This window comes from Chanos chanos, chromosome 12, assembly GCF_902362185.1.
Source record: "Chanos chanos chromosome 12, fChaCha1.1, whole genome shotgun sequence".
NCBI lineage: Eukaryota > Metazoa > Chordata > Actinopteri > Gonorynchiformes > Chanidae > Chanos > Chanos chanos.
In genome coordinates, this window is record NC_044506.1 from 21,420,111 (window position 1) to 21,435,509 (window position 15,399).

Genomic DNA, 15,399 nt, shown 5'->3' on the forward strand with positions numbered 1-15,399 from the left:
ACCATTGCTACCTCATTCATTACCGCTACATCACTCATTACCACTGACGTTCCACTGTACAGGATGCCTTCCAAACATCCGCAGCAATGTCACGGAACCACCACAGCGTTAATCCTGATGGAAGGGTCATAGATTACAAAAACCCAGATTACACTCTGACTCTTCCATGAGTAAGCACTGTGTAATGAGTTCACCAAAAGCTGTTCAATCCCTCTCAACTAAACAAAAAAAAAAAAAAAGAAAGAAAGAAAAAGAGTGAGAGACCAAGAGAAAGATCTTGAAACTTTTCACGTGGCTTGTTGGATATTTACCTTTGGATCAGTGAGGCAGAGAAAGAGAGCATGACCACTCAAGTGCTAAAGTAAACCCTACAGAAGCATACACTCTGATGACACAGCTCAGACCAAAGCCACGGAGCCAACCGCATGAATAATCCACTCGGAGGCACGCCTGGCCTCTCATCGCCACAGAGTTAGGTGTCGGAATGTTCCGCAGACATCATAACAACACGTCAAATTTGATAGCACAAACTGTACATTCATGACCGTGGCAGAAAAAAAAAACCCCACAGCCCTCTCAGAGAACTCCTGCCCATCCTTCATGACAACCACTCTCTTACACAAAACGCGATCTCATTACTGTAGCAAAGGACAGGTTGGCCAAATGCTGGCCTGCCTGGTGGTATTGGCCATGTAAACACTGCCATAGCTTTCAGTCCTCTGATGTTTTTATACATCTATCATATTCTTGAATCACAAATATTAATCACGCAGGCTACGTCAAGGTTGATTTGACGACCTCAAATGCGGCACACGTACATTGGCGTGCGTCTATGGACGTATGCGTGCATTATCAACCAATGTAACTGATGAAGAGGTCTCAGTTTTCACACACTGGGCGAATTACATTGAGGTGGCCCCCCAAGAAGCCACCGGTACAGTCATATGGACACCCCTCCCAGCTGCAGATGTTGGCTCCAAGTGCAACATGTCGCGATGGTTTTAGTAAGCTTAACAGCAGGCCTGGGTGGACAGAAACCAACCATCGCTTTTGCATCGGTGCCTTCAAGCAATGTTTTTTTTTTTTTTTCTTTTTTCATTTTCATTTCGTATTCATTTGTTGAGGGAAGAGGGAGTAACACGAACGGTATAGAGAGCTTGGTTGTCACAGCTCATACACAGTGATAAATTTAACTGTTTTGTTGTTGTTGTTTGTTTTTAAATTAAATATATGAAAGTGCACTACCTCCTATGGATACATCCGTAACTGACCTTATCCGAGTTATTATTCGTATTCGTATCAGTGTCAGGCATTGTGCGGTATGTCTTCATGATAAATAAATTATAAATATGATAAATATCCCGAGGTGGCCGGTCACTTTCTGGCACAAAACCTGAAAATGCGTTGCAGTGTCATGTATGACACATTCAGTATCATTAGATCATATTACATTTGAAAAGTGCTATTGTGCATCCAAAGGAATACCAATTATGCGTCTGCTACTCTCGCGGAGCATCTAACGCGCTCAATTGCCGGTGGTTGCTGTTTCAGTGCACAAATCAATATGCGCGACGATAATGCCAAGGAGAATTGATCATTTCTAAAGAATAAACATCGTACATTTTTAACAGATTGTCATGGTCCTTACCTCGGCTGTTTGAACATCTGTTTTCTGTTGCGTTCTTCGTGATCAGACTTCAGCGCGAGCTTCGAAGAGAGACGCGAGGAGAGGAGGCGGGGGAGACGTGAGAGAGTACGTTGGAAACGCATTGACTGATGGGGGCGAGGAGGTGCTAATTAATCCCGCAAAATGACACGTTTATGTCTTAATTCTGAACAAATCGGCAGCTTTAAAAAAATATATATGTATATATACAGGCTATATATATATATATATATATATATATATATATATGTATATATATGTGTGTGGTAGAAAATGTGAATTGCCTGAAAGAGAATGTCAGCAGTTTGAGAGCTTGGAAAGTTGGTCCCCACGACGTTGAACGAACAGCAGAAAACACATTGTTTTCAAATATATGTGATAGCTTCTCAGTTTACAAACCCCCATATTGGGTTCCTCTCGCGGTGAGGCTCAAACGAAACCATCGTGAGAATTTCATCGTTTTCTTACGCGTTATATGAAGTCGTTTCATTTGCAGTAAAACTCGCAACAAGTAAAACTTAAAATGTTTTAAGTTTAAAGCCCAACTCATTCCTCTGTACTGAAAATGCAGCTGCAACGGTCCAAAATAACAGACCATCTACTGTGAACATTCAGAAACCGCTTTACTGTAAATAACCCCTTAATTAAATTATGAATTCATCCTTCAGCAAGTGGAATGTGTATACTTGCAAGGCGGAGGCTGTCCCGCTTGTCTTCTAGTTAGGTTAATAGCAGGCCGTCTCTCGCCATTAGCGATAACCTGTGACATTTGCTGTTGACTAATTCGGCATCTCTATAATGACTGAAACAGTTCGTTTGGATGCTTTGGACGTCTCACGGTACCTCACCTGTGCCTCTATGGTTTTATTTTCTCCACATTCGGTTTGAAGACCTAAACCTGACAACACAGTTTCTCCTCAAATTGGGAGTTTTGGCGTTTACTTTACGGAAAAAACGTAAATTTCATTGGAGAAAAAACTATTTCACAAATTAAGTGTCCGCCCCCCCCCCCCCAAAAAAAACCAAACAAACAAACAAAAAACACAAAACAAAACAAAAAATCAAACAAAAACCGACTCGTTAAAATTTGGAGAAAAAAAAAATGCACAAGTGCACGTGCTTCACTTTACGTTCGAGGAAAAATTATTTTCCTTATTTTTCACCTGAAACATTTACCTTCATATGTGAAATGTCTGAAAATTAGATAAGTATTACCCGCGACTGCAGACTTTGACAAAAAGCTTTTTTCCCCCTGAAAAAAGCGATTAAAGGGATTAAATCTAAGGGTAGAATTTTGTAAAGTAATGAAAGCAATTATCACGTATTTGCTTTTGCAGATGTACTTTTCTGATTCCATCAAACAACAGAGAGAGAGAGAGAGAGAGAGAGAGAGAGAGAAATGATGAAATGATGATATTTTAGTAGAACTGCTGCAACAGAACAGCTGAAGAACTGTGAAACATGGGGAATGTTTATTTCGCTTCTTTAGAAACCCATTTGCTTTTAGAGTAGTTTAGTATAGTTTATTGTAAACGATAAGTCTGTATGGTGGTTCCATATGGGTGTGTTCTGCCCAAGCGGTACCACCAAACAGGCTTGTGCAGTGCCTGGGTTTGTCTTCTCTGTAGGAGTGGGCTGTGGTGATACAGGCGGCGAGAGAAAGAGTCAAACACTCAGAGGCTTCGCATCCTGAGCACGGTGTCTTTCATCCAGTGTGACCGCGGGCAAAATGCTTTACACAGCGTCACTCAAGAGAAATACAATATCTGGCATAGAAAATAACACTCCATTTGACACTCTGTGTAGTATACACGCACACTTTATATATTAGTAATGTATATTTTAATAACCATGTGCACTCAAAGTCTGTGCTAAATAAATATAAGTAAATAAGTGTGTCTTAATGGCTTCCAGATAGAGATATTAGACTAATGCTGTTTGCTGTATCTTTCCCTGATCACACAGACCTTTGAGTGTTTATATAATGTTAACACTTTGGCTGGTCAAAATGAATTACACTTATCTCAATCCTAACTTCAGCTCAGACACCCTAAAAACAGAAAAGAGACAAAAAAAAAAAAAAAAAAATCAGAGGAATTGGCTGACCTTCATCCCCGGGATGTGCAGTCGACCAGGCAGTGATGACTAAAGTACACTACACTATGGCAAAGACCTGTTTCTCTAATGTCATCTAAGAGAATTTAACAATTCACACAGACAATTTGTCAATGTCACATTAACCACGAGAACCAGTTTACGCTGCTCCCGTCCACACTGGACAACAGGAATGCTCCAGCTGAATCCAGATTCCTTTTCAATGCACTCCAAACCATACACAGCCAACACACCAGAGTTCTGTCAGAATAAACAGATAACTGAACTCTGACACACGCAGTATTTTAAATGATAAATTAAGCCTGGGATTTCTGGGTCGGTTAATGTGACGCACACACGCTCACCAACAGAGAAAACGCGCTCTGATTCTGATGAGTAATAAAAACATGAGTCTTTTTCCTGGCGTTCCTCACCAAAAATGGAGAAGAATGTAAAAACACTGTCGTGTTAAAGTCGTGTGTGTCAGGATTCAGTTCACTGACCTCAGGTCAGTCCTCTCTGTGGTGTGCTCTAGAGTGCATCTGAAATAAGTCTAAAATCACAAGTTGCTATATTTCATTACTATTACATTTACTATTATTATTACTTGGATTTGTTTATACTACAAAGCAACTTTAATGCACTTATCGCAGTTTAAATGCCACCAGAATAATTCCCACATTGATACACCAGTAGTGGTCCTGTATATGTGAGAGTGCATATTGAAATATTTGGGTGTATGCATGTGTTTTTCACAAACGTGTAGTCAGTAAATGACATGTGAGATTGAATGAGGAGGAAATGGTGTCATATCTTGAGCTGTATGCATAATTACAGTTACATAAACCCATTCATTTACCTCTTTTGAAGTGACAATATTTTTGAGTATTTCTGATGCCGCCTGCTTTCTGTTTTGTATCTAATATCCACTCTTACGATGGTCTTCACAAGTAATGCAAGTTTTTTTTTTCTCTACAGAAAAGCTGCTTTTAGAGACAGAGAGAGAGAGAGAGAGTTAGAGAGAGAGAGGGAGAGACAGAGAGTTAGAGAGAGAGAGGGAGAGAGAGAGAGAGAGGGAGAGACAGAGAGAGAGAGAGAGAGAGAGAGAGAGGGTGAGAGAGAGTTAGAGAGAGAGAGGGAGAGACAGAGAGAGAGAGAGAGAGTTAGAGAGAGAGAGGGAGAGACAGAGAGAGAGTGAGAGAGTGAGAGAGAGAGAGAGAGAGAGAGGGAGAGACAGAGAGAGAGAGAGAGAGAGAGAGAGGGTGGTGGATCTGAGCCTTGTGCATTTCATTTTCCTGGGCTGCTGCAGTGAGAGTGAATGAGAGATGCGCCCACGCATCCTGTTCACAGCTAATCCTTAGGTAGAGAGAGGGCCCACTGATTAACAATCCAGCCATGCAGTGTGTCAGAGCCACTACAGTCCTTTTCTACACACACACACACACGTACACACACACACACACACACACACACACACACACACACACACACACGCGTGCACACACATACACACACACACACGCGCGTGCACACACATACATACACACACACACACACACACACACACACACACATACATACACACACACACACACACATACACACGCGCGCACACACACACACACGTGCGCATGCACACACATACATACACACACACACACACACACACACACACACACACACACACACACACACACACATACATACACACACACACACACACACATACATACATACACACACGTACACACACACATACATACACACATGCACGCACGCACGCACGCACACACACACACACACACACACACACACATACAGACATGCACACACACACAGGCACACGCACACACACACACACACACACACACACACACACACACGCATACACACACACTCATACACACGCACTGAGAGAGAACAGAGAAAGAGAAGAAAATGAAAAAGATGGTTGCAGTCCATGCATATTCAAATTTCTTTGAGTAATATCCCTGAAAATGCCAGATTATGCAACCATACTGCTGTGTGTTGTGTGCGTTTTTGTGTGTGTGTGTGTGTGTATTTGTATTTGTATTTGTGTGTATGTGTGTGTGTGTGCGCGCGTGTGTGTGTGGATGTGTAAATGTGAATTCATGAGTGTGTATTCTCACCCTCTCTGTGAGGCAGGCTATTCCAGACCTCAGAGGACGTCAGCACCTGTGTCTGGGTGTTTTAATTACACATGTCTGTGTCTGTAGAGCCGTGAGCACCCAGGCCTTATCACGCTGCCTCTCTGGGCTTCTGCTGAGGAGAGTGGAGGCTCTACAGGAAGGGAGAAGGTAGGAATAGTGGTTCAGGGAGTACGTTTTTTAAAAAATGTATATTTTAACAGTGTCTGTTCAGAACTGAATACAGTTATTCTTTTAGCGTGTAGTCATCTCACTGTATTGTCTCGTTCTATTTGGCTGACTGTGCAGGTTGGCGATCAGTATCTCGATATGTTTTTGACTCACTTTGACTCTAAATCACGTTTCTGCTCTCATCATTTTTTGCTGTATTTGATTTTATGGATCAGATCTTGCTGAACACTCATTTAGAAAACTGATGTTGTCTTTCCATAGCTGAACGGACGTGGTCTCCCATATCTAACTAGGACAGTATTAGGTTCATCTAATCCTGTGGTTCTCACAGTGGGACTGGGGACTCCAACAGGGGTGTCAGCAGAAGCTTTCTGAGGGTTCTGAGATCATCTCCTGGAACGTGGAAAAAAATTGCAGTCATAAAACGTAAACTTTCTTTTGATTTTTAAACCTTTTTCAAAATCATAATTTTACAGTCAGATGACGTTAGGCTGTTGGGAAAACACAGGTTTCAAGCCTCTTTGATTTTGTGCTGGTTTTGGGTTTGTTAGGTAAATTGGGAAATGGAGCAGTGTAGAATAGAGATAAACATGGTGACAGTTTGGCTCAGATTGGGAACGCTGAGAGAATTCCAGGTGGGCTGGTTCATCTGTAGGCAACACTGGGCTGATCCAGCGGTGAAAAACAAAGTTATTGGGAAACATTCCATGCAGTATCATACTGTGGACTGGCCCATTTCTCTGACTGTTGGGGGGGAGGGGGGGGGGGTCATTATGGTCACATGACATGTCTTTTCGCTTTGAAGTTTCATAAGACACGTCACTTTGACCTTGAAAAAAAAGCTGTTAGCTTCTTATCAAACCCAGTGTAACGGCCATGGTTCTCCCCACACTGCTGGCTGGTTAATGCTCTGTTTTATGTAGCTACTGTTTTATTTTTCCTTAAGCCAATCACTTAACTACTCAGTCAGTCTTTGCACATGGTTTTGGTCATCTAGCCTGCCTTTCCGTTTGTATAAATACCCTTCATTTTGTCATGTTTGCTTTGTGTTAATTACTCTCACCTGATGTTTGTGACTCTACCTGCTGTCCATATAGTCAGAGAAAGCTTTATTGTGCCAGTCTTGAACCCTGTGCTGTGTTATCCAGCTGTGTGCCTGGAGTTTCACTGTACTGTCCTCTATCCTGTTCCTGTCGTGTTCCTGGTCTCTGTGTTCCCCTGGTTAAATAAACTTCAAGTTTATCTGCGAATGTGTCCAGTTAGCTCTAAGCTTTTGCCTGTTTCTTATTCCCAGTGAGCATATGGGGGTTAATCACTATATACTGATGAGGTCGTTGTTTAAATTTTTTTTTTTGACTAATTATGGTCGTATTCGCTTGGACTGCTACCTGTGGAGTTCCGCCTCACTCTTCAGTGCTACGAGCCTTTCTCTTCTAATGATGTGAATGGGCAGTTGTTTTTAATTTTTTTTTCTGACTAATTATGGTCGTGTTACGAGCCTTTCACTTCTGATGATGTGAATGGGCAGTTGTTTTTAGGAGGCGCACTCTCATTGAGGTACGTCAACATGTCACCTGGGTTCACAGGTAACATCCAGTTCTGTCAGCCTATCGTCACCACACAGTAAAGACCATTCAGTGAGAGCCCTTGTGTTGGACGGCGTGTTCTGTTGGTGATTAGGCTGTACATACGCTGGAGATGAGAGGCCAGCTGTCGACCTGAGAGACCCTGGCCAAAATCAGGCCCCAGGATCTTTCTGGGGACAAATGGTATTGGCAACAGTTTCTCTGATAAAACTCATTTAGAAAAACCTCACTTAACATCTGAGACAGAACACACATATGGCTGTTATTATAATGTGATGTTTTGATTTCGTTGTAACAGGGAATGCGTTTATAGATTTGTGTGTTTTTCAGATCTTAGAAGAACATTAGGGGAAGGGGGAGGTTGTGTGCTTTCACCAACATTATTTTGGTTGTTACTGCTTCAAAACTTTGAAGGCAACTGGTCTCAGTCTCTGACCACATGAAAAAGTAGCTATAACATTACCCAAGGCATTCTTCAAATTTCCATATCCATAGTTTCGTTTTTGCATATTCAAACCTGGTAAAATCACTTATGAACAGAGTCAACTTCCTTATTTAGCTGGTGAAACATGATTATAAATATCAGTAGCGCCCAATAATGTTGATGGCCTGATCGCCAGATGTCTGTTACAGAAGGACTGCTCAAATAATAGTTCAATAATTTTACACTTAACTTAATCACAAATACTGTAATTAATTAGTTTCAGTCATTTATTAAACAGGGCATTTATTAAACAAGTTAAACGGGACTTCCAAGTGTGCGTTTCATACCTCATCACATAAACAACCAGCTGAATATGTACTGTAAATGTGCTGACCAATCACCGGCATTTATGTTGAGTTGCATGAGTCATCTGACCAATCACATCATTGCAAGAAGCTTTCTGATGAGTATAGAAAGCAGCTGGCTCATGAACCTCAAGCTGAACAGTTGGGGCTCTTTCTAAATATGGCGACTGTAAAGTTGTTTAAAAAAAACTAGTGTAAAAACAGAAGAGAAGAAATGATTTCATGAAAACCAGCCCCAGCACCAGTATTAACCTTTGGCCTTTCTTTTCTTTTCTTTCTTTCTTTTTTTTTAAATACAAAATGACCTTTTGGACACACCGAGTTGAAATGAAAATGAGAACTGTGAAAAGAGAAATAGTGGCCTCTGGTGGACAAAATTCGAAATTGCAACCATGTCAGAGCCTGACGCTTTCATACAAAAAAACGTCTGTTTAAGTAGCAGTATTGTGTACGTGTCTGTCTCGGGGGGCCACAGTGAAAAGTCCTGTTGTTAAAGACAAAAATGTATACTAAAAGGAAAAGTATCACCTGTGATTTGGAACTGCTTTTAGCTTCAGATGATGGTGCTGGAGTCGCTCCCTGTCATTGCATTTCAGTGGCACCTAATGTCAGTGACACTCCTACACAGCGGCGGGCAAACCAGAGAAGACAGTTTGGGCCTCCTCAAACTAAGCAGAAAGAAGAGGGGGAGAGTGTAACGAAACAAAACGATAATTTTGTAATTAACAATAATTATTGTCTTTAATGTTGGGACACAGTGACTTACATTTGCTTTTGTCAGTCAAAGCACACGACCTGAAATGGCCAGTGATGTGAGTGCGTGTGTCCTCTAGCCGGGTTAAATAAAACACTGGTTTTTTAGACTGTTCATCTACATATTCGTGGAAAGAAAAATTATTGATTTAATTTAAAACCAATTGATTTCTAAGTTTGATTTTGTTATGGAACAGTTCATGGGCTATATTTAAATATTAAATATTTGTATTAAACTCTTTATTGGTTAGATGTATAAACAAGCTCAGCTTTAATGAATGTATGGATGGTAGCCTACTGGGTGCAGCTCACTGCGGCTCCTTTAACCATAATGAAAGAAAAAGAAGTGGAGGTTTGAGCGGTTCTGATTGCACTGGCTTCCTGTCTCATTTAAGATTTATTTTAAAGTGGTTTTTCTTTGACCTTCCATTGTTTTTACATGTAGTTTTATGGGTGTCCTGATACATGTCAGTTTATGCTTTCACACCTTCCTTGGTGATGAGATCGTGTCAGGGCTTTTCGGCTGCACTCACGCAGTCATAGGAGCCAAACTGTCCACTCAGGTGTGTCAGTATGCATATGTATAAAGTGAGTATGTTATACTTGCTCATGTAGTTGATGTCTGAGTACACAGAGACCCTGCAGAGGGGACTGAGGTGTTCTTCCGATCACTCCTCCTGTGTAGCAGTGTCATATATAGTGTTATGATGTGCAGTTGTTACCCGCTCTACGTTGTGTTTACCACTGGGCTTGAACCGGCGACCCTCGGGATGGGAGGCGGGCGTGCTAGCAGGGAGGCTAAAACCCATGAGCGCTAGCATTAGTCGCTAGCACGCCTCTTAAGGTGTTGGGGGAGTGAGGTCTACTCACTGCGCAGCACTCTACTCACTGGCTACCGTTACACAGTGTCATGCACAGTGTTATGTGCAGTGTCATGTGCAGTATTATGTGCACTGTTATTACGTGCAGTGTCATGTGCAGTGTTATGATGTGCAGTGTTATGTGCAGTGTTATGTGCAGTGTTATGTGCTGTGTCATGTGCAGTGTTATGTGCAGTGTCAAACACAGTGTTATGTGCAGTATTATGTGCAGTGTCATGTGCAGTGTTATTACGTGCAGTGTTATGATGTGCAGTGTTATGATGTGCAGTGTTATGTGCAGTGTTATGTGCTGTGTCATATGCAGTGTTATGTGCAGTGTTATGTGCAGTGTTATGTGCAGTGTTATGTGCAGTGTCATGTGCAGTGTTATGTGCAGTGTCATGTGCAGTGTTATTACGTGCAGTGTTATGATGTGCAGTGTTATGTGCAGTGTTATGTGCAGCGTTATGTGCAGTGTCATGTGCAGTGTTATTACGTGCAGTGTTATGATGTGCAGTGTTATGTGCAGTGTTATGTGCAGTGTTATGTGCAGTGTCATGTGCAGTGTTATTACGTGCAGTGTTATGATGTGCAGTGTTATGTGCAGTGTTATGTGCAGTGTTATGTGCAGTGTCATGTGCAGTGTCATGTGCAGCGTTATGTGCAGTGTCATGTGCAGTGTTATGATGTGCAGTGTTATGTGCAGTGTTATGTGCAGTGTTATGTGCAGCGTTATGTGCAGTGTTATGTGCAGTGTCATGTGCAGTGTTATGTGCAGTGTTATGTGCAGTGTTATTACGTGCAGTGTTATGATGTGCAGTGTTATGTGCAGTGTTATGTGCAGCGTTATGTGCAGTGTCATGTGCAGTGTTATGTGCAGTGTTATGTGCCAGTGGTGCTACACTCAGTCCTGTTTTACGTGAATGCATCTGGGTCGTATTACACTCTCTCTCTTTCTCTCTCTCATTACCCATTCTTTAGGTACCTGCTTTTAGTGCTTAAGAAAAACTCTTAATTTCCATTATTTCATCTTTTTAAATTTTTTATATCCTGTGTTTTTACATTATCTCAATTGCCAGGCTCCTCCTTTATCCCGAGCAACATGTTCCTTCTGGGTTTCCTGTTGACTGTATGTTCTGTTATATACTTGTACTTGTTTTGTGGTCTGGAGTTTCTGTACTTTGAGCTACACATTATATGTGAGAAAAGTTAGACAAATACAGTTGTTATTCTCATTGCTGTAGTTGTTGTTTTCTCTCGCTTGGTCACAAATTACAAAGACATGTTTTTTTGTTTTGTTTTGTTTTGTTTTGTTTCAGTGAGTAGGAAACAGACACATTCACTGTTATATTTTATTCAGAAGCTGAAAATGACATGTTTGTAAGCACCCCCCCCCCCCCCCCCCCCCCGCACCCTGTGGAATACAGAATAAATCCTCTCTCCTCTATACCACCTTCAGGATAAACAATCTCTCCCATACTAAAGTAGTACTTTATTAAATAAGGAAACATGGCCTGGTTATTAACAAAATCATATATGTATTACAGTCTACAAAATCTGTAATAGTAATATTATTATTAATAATAATAATAATAATAATAATAATAATAATAATAATAATAATAATGGCACAGGCACAGTGCCCTGATTGATTTGTGATGAGAAATGTGAAGTATGAGGAAATAGACAGAGACTTGTGAGTCTTGGTATAGATTGAGTTGGAAAGAGGCCAGGCGGATACATTTCACCAGACCCACAGGCTTTTGATGCAGATAATTAATGTCACTGAATGTAAACACAAATGATGAGAGTAAAAAAAAACAAAACAAAACAGAAAAACAAATCAAGTCAGTTAACACATTCTGTTAGAACTGGATTAAGAAATGGAGAATAACCTTATTAAAATGCTCTCCTCCTCACCTTAATGTAAAAGCATTCAGATTCCAGCTCTCTCTCTCAAACCAATCTACCAATCTTACACAGACAATTGAAAAAAAAAAGACATCAGACAGAAAAAACACACACACAGGGGGCAACCTCTTATGGAGAATTCTATTTCTTAAATCTCCTAATCTCATATTACATAATCTCTCTATATCTGCAAATATTTTACACTATTATACAGATAACAGTGCTACACTATTCCATATTTTTTTTCTCGACCTGTTTATGATAATGAGATATGCTAAAAAATATATATATATGAATAAGACGACACTCATTCTCTTTCCTGCAGGAACCAGTCCTGTTCTTCAACAAAACATTCACGTGTTTTCTGCAGAGTCACACTGTAAATGGCCGCAGTCTGAGACTGCAGATAAACAAGCAATAAGAATTCAGTATTTGTACCGGTCAGGGTCTCTGCTCTCAGAAATAATTACAAAACATACTGTGTTCTCATGCAGAGTAGCTGGCCTTCAGAATACACAGACTGTCTCTTACATATTTGTTTTTTTTTTTTTTCCCACAGCAAAGCGAACAGCATGTTACAGCCACCCCATTACAGACACTGCCATGACTATTTATCTCTAAAAAAAAATCAAACAAAATTCACATTTTCTTGCCATATTCACTTCTCTACAGTACTTATCTCCCATCCTCCTCCCGCTCAGTGGCTCACTCTTATCGGTGCAAGTGTCCACCTAGTTTGGCAGTAAACACATCTGGCCACCTGGGGGCAGCGTAAGCACCCTGTGGACAGGAGATATTTCTGGAGCACAGTACAGAGGATAAATACTTGCATTGTACTTGCATTGTGCTATAAAACTCCCTTCTGACAGCATGGTGAAGTTTGACGTGGAATGCTGTTCGCATTAATGTAAGAATCACACATCACATGTCATCAGTGCATTTGTGTGTGCTCAGAGCGGTCATTTCCATATGAAGCCAGGATTCTGTGGAAAATAGCACACCAAGTGTTGAGGTTAAGACTGAACAGTGAGGAGGGACAGGGAGGGCGAGAGAGGGAGAGAGGTTTAGGGTGGGGGGAGGAGGGTGGAGGGTATGTGTGCGGTAAGGGTGGAGGGGGAGGGTTTAAAGGTAAGGGTGGAGAGGGGGAGAGGGGAGTTTCGGGGTTGGAGGGTATGAGTAGTGTTATGGGTGGAGATAATGGGTGGTGTTACGGGTGGAGGGAGAGGGGTTTGAAGGTATGGGTGGTGTTGAGGGTATGGATGGAATAGGGGAGATGGAGTTCAGTGGTTTGAAGGTATGGGTGGTGTTGAGGGTATGGGTGGAGAGGGGAAGATGGAGTTTCGGGGTTGGAGGGTATGGGTGGTGTTGAGGGTATGGGTGGAGAGGGGAAGATGGAGTTTCGGGGTTGGAGGGTATGGGTGGTGTTGAGGGTATGGGTGGAGAGGGGAAGATGGAGTTCAGAGGTTGGAGGGCATGGGTGGTGTTGAGGGTGGAGGGGAGGGGTTGAGGGTATGGGTGGAGAGGGGAAGATGGAGTTTCGGGGTTGGAGGGTATGGGTGGTGTTGAGGGTAGAGGGGAGGGGTTGAGGGTATGGGTGGAGAGGGGAAGATGGAGTTTCGGGGTTGGAGGGTATGGGTGGTGTTGAGGGTAGAGGGGAGGGGTTGAGGGTAAGGGTGGAGAGGGGAAGATGGAGTTTCGGGTTTGAGGGTATGGGTGGTGTTACGGGTGGAGGGAGAGGGGTTTGAGGGTATGGGTGGTGTTGAGGGCAGAGGGGAGGGGTTGAGGGTGAGGGTGGAGAGGGGAAGATGGAGTTTCGGGGTTGGAGGGTATGGGTGGTGTTGAGGGTATGGGTGGAGAGGGGAAGATGGAGTTTCGGGGTTGGAGGGTATGGGTGGTGTTGAGGGTAGAGGGGAGGGGTTGAGGGTGAGGGTGGAGAGGGGAAGATGGAGTTTCGGGGTTGGAGGGTATGGGTGGTGTTGAGGGTAGAGGGGAGGGGTTGAGGGTAAGGGTGGAGAGGGGAAGATGGAGTTTCGGTGGTGTTGAGGGTGGAGGGTAAGAAGGTAAGGACAGGTGGACTGTGGAACAGATGAACTGATAACACTACTCTCTCATGCAGTCCTACACGATGGCTAATCAACCTCTTCCCCAAACCATGTAAGAGTCAAATTCATACATGACTGTGTTTCTTACAGTATGGATTTACAAATGAATGAGGGTTTTTTTTTTTTTAAAAAATGATATAATAAGCTGAAACAGCAATAGCAGTAGAAATAGGCTTAGTTGAAATATTAATGATTATAATAATTGTCATCATCATAATATAACAATAATAATAATAATATGAAAAAGAAGAAGAAGAGAAAGAAGAAGAAGAAGAAGAAGAAGAGGAAGAGGAAGAAGACAAGAACAGCATTTAAACAGGATAAACAAACATTAGAGGTGCATATTGACATGTAGCTCTGATGGCTGCATACGTGTTTTAGCCCACATACCTCCAGTCACAGTGGAAGAGGAAGGGTCTGCTATACGAAAAGTAAACTTTACGAGGCATTTTACCTTTTTTTTCTTTTTAAATTAGTCACAACAAATCCTTGTAAAGCAACAGTCTCTGATCGTGACTAAACCAAAAAAACACCGAACAAAATGGAAGCAGCAATGTCAGGGGTCCAAGCACGGAGTCCAAGGGAATAAATAAATAAATAAATAAATAAATAAATAAATAAATAAATAAATAAATAAATACATACATACATACATACATACATAAATAAATAAATAAGTGGTAAACCTGAATGATTTACATGAATTGCTACTTTCCCCTGGGGCCAGCAGGTAATGTTGCACTATATACACTCTCTGAACATGCGCCATGTTGGAAATGACCTTTCTTGGCAATCTGCCTTTCCTTGTCAAGGTCAACAGGGTCTAAGCACATTCATTTGCGATACTTTAAACTTCAATACAAAGAAAAAGAAAGTTATATAAACATCAACATCTCTTGAAATAAAATGACTCCCCCCCCAACAGGATAAAAGGGAAGACAGAAACCAAAAAAAAAATGTTTGCGATAGAGTATATAAGTAATTTGTTTAGTTTCATACAGTTTTGAGTATAAATCTTAATGCATATACAGTCGTTCTGAATGTTCTGTTTCTCAGTGCTTAGGAAGAGTTGCATGTATTTTGTTTTTTTAAAAATCCTGTCTGTACCTTCAAATCCTCTCTTTCTCTTTTGAAATAAATGATATTTATGACCCTGACAGGTCTCCTTCACTCCTTTTCTAAAACCCTGTATCTCAGACACAGAGTTAAATATATACCCCCCCCCCCCCCCCCCCCGATTCACCACCCAGCCCACTCACTCTCTCTCTCTCTCTGTCTCTCTGTCCCTTGTCTTGTCTT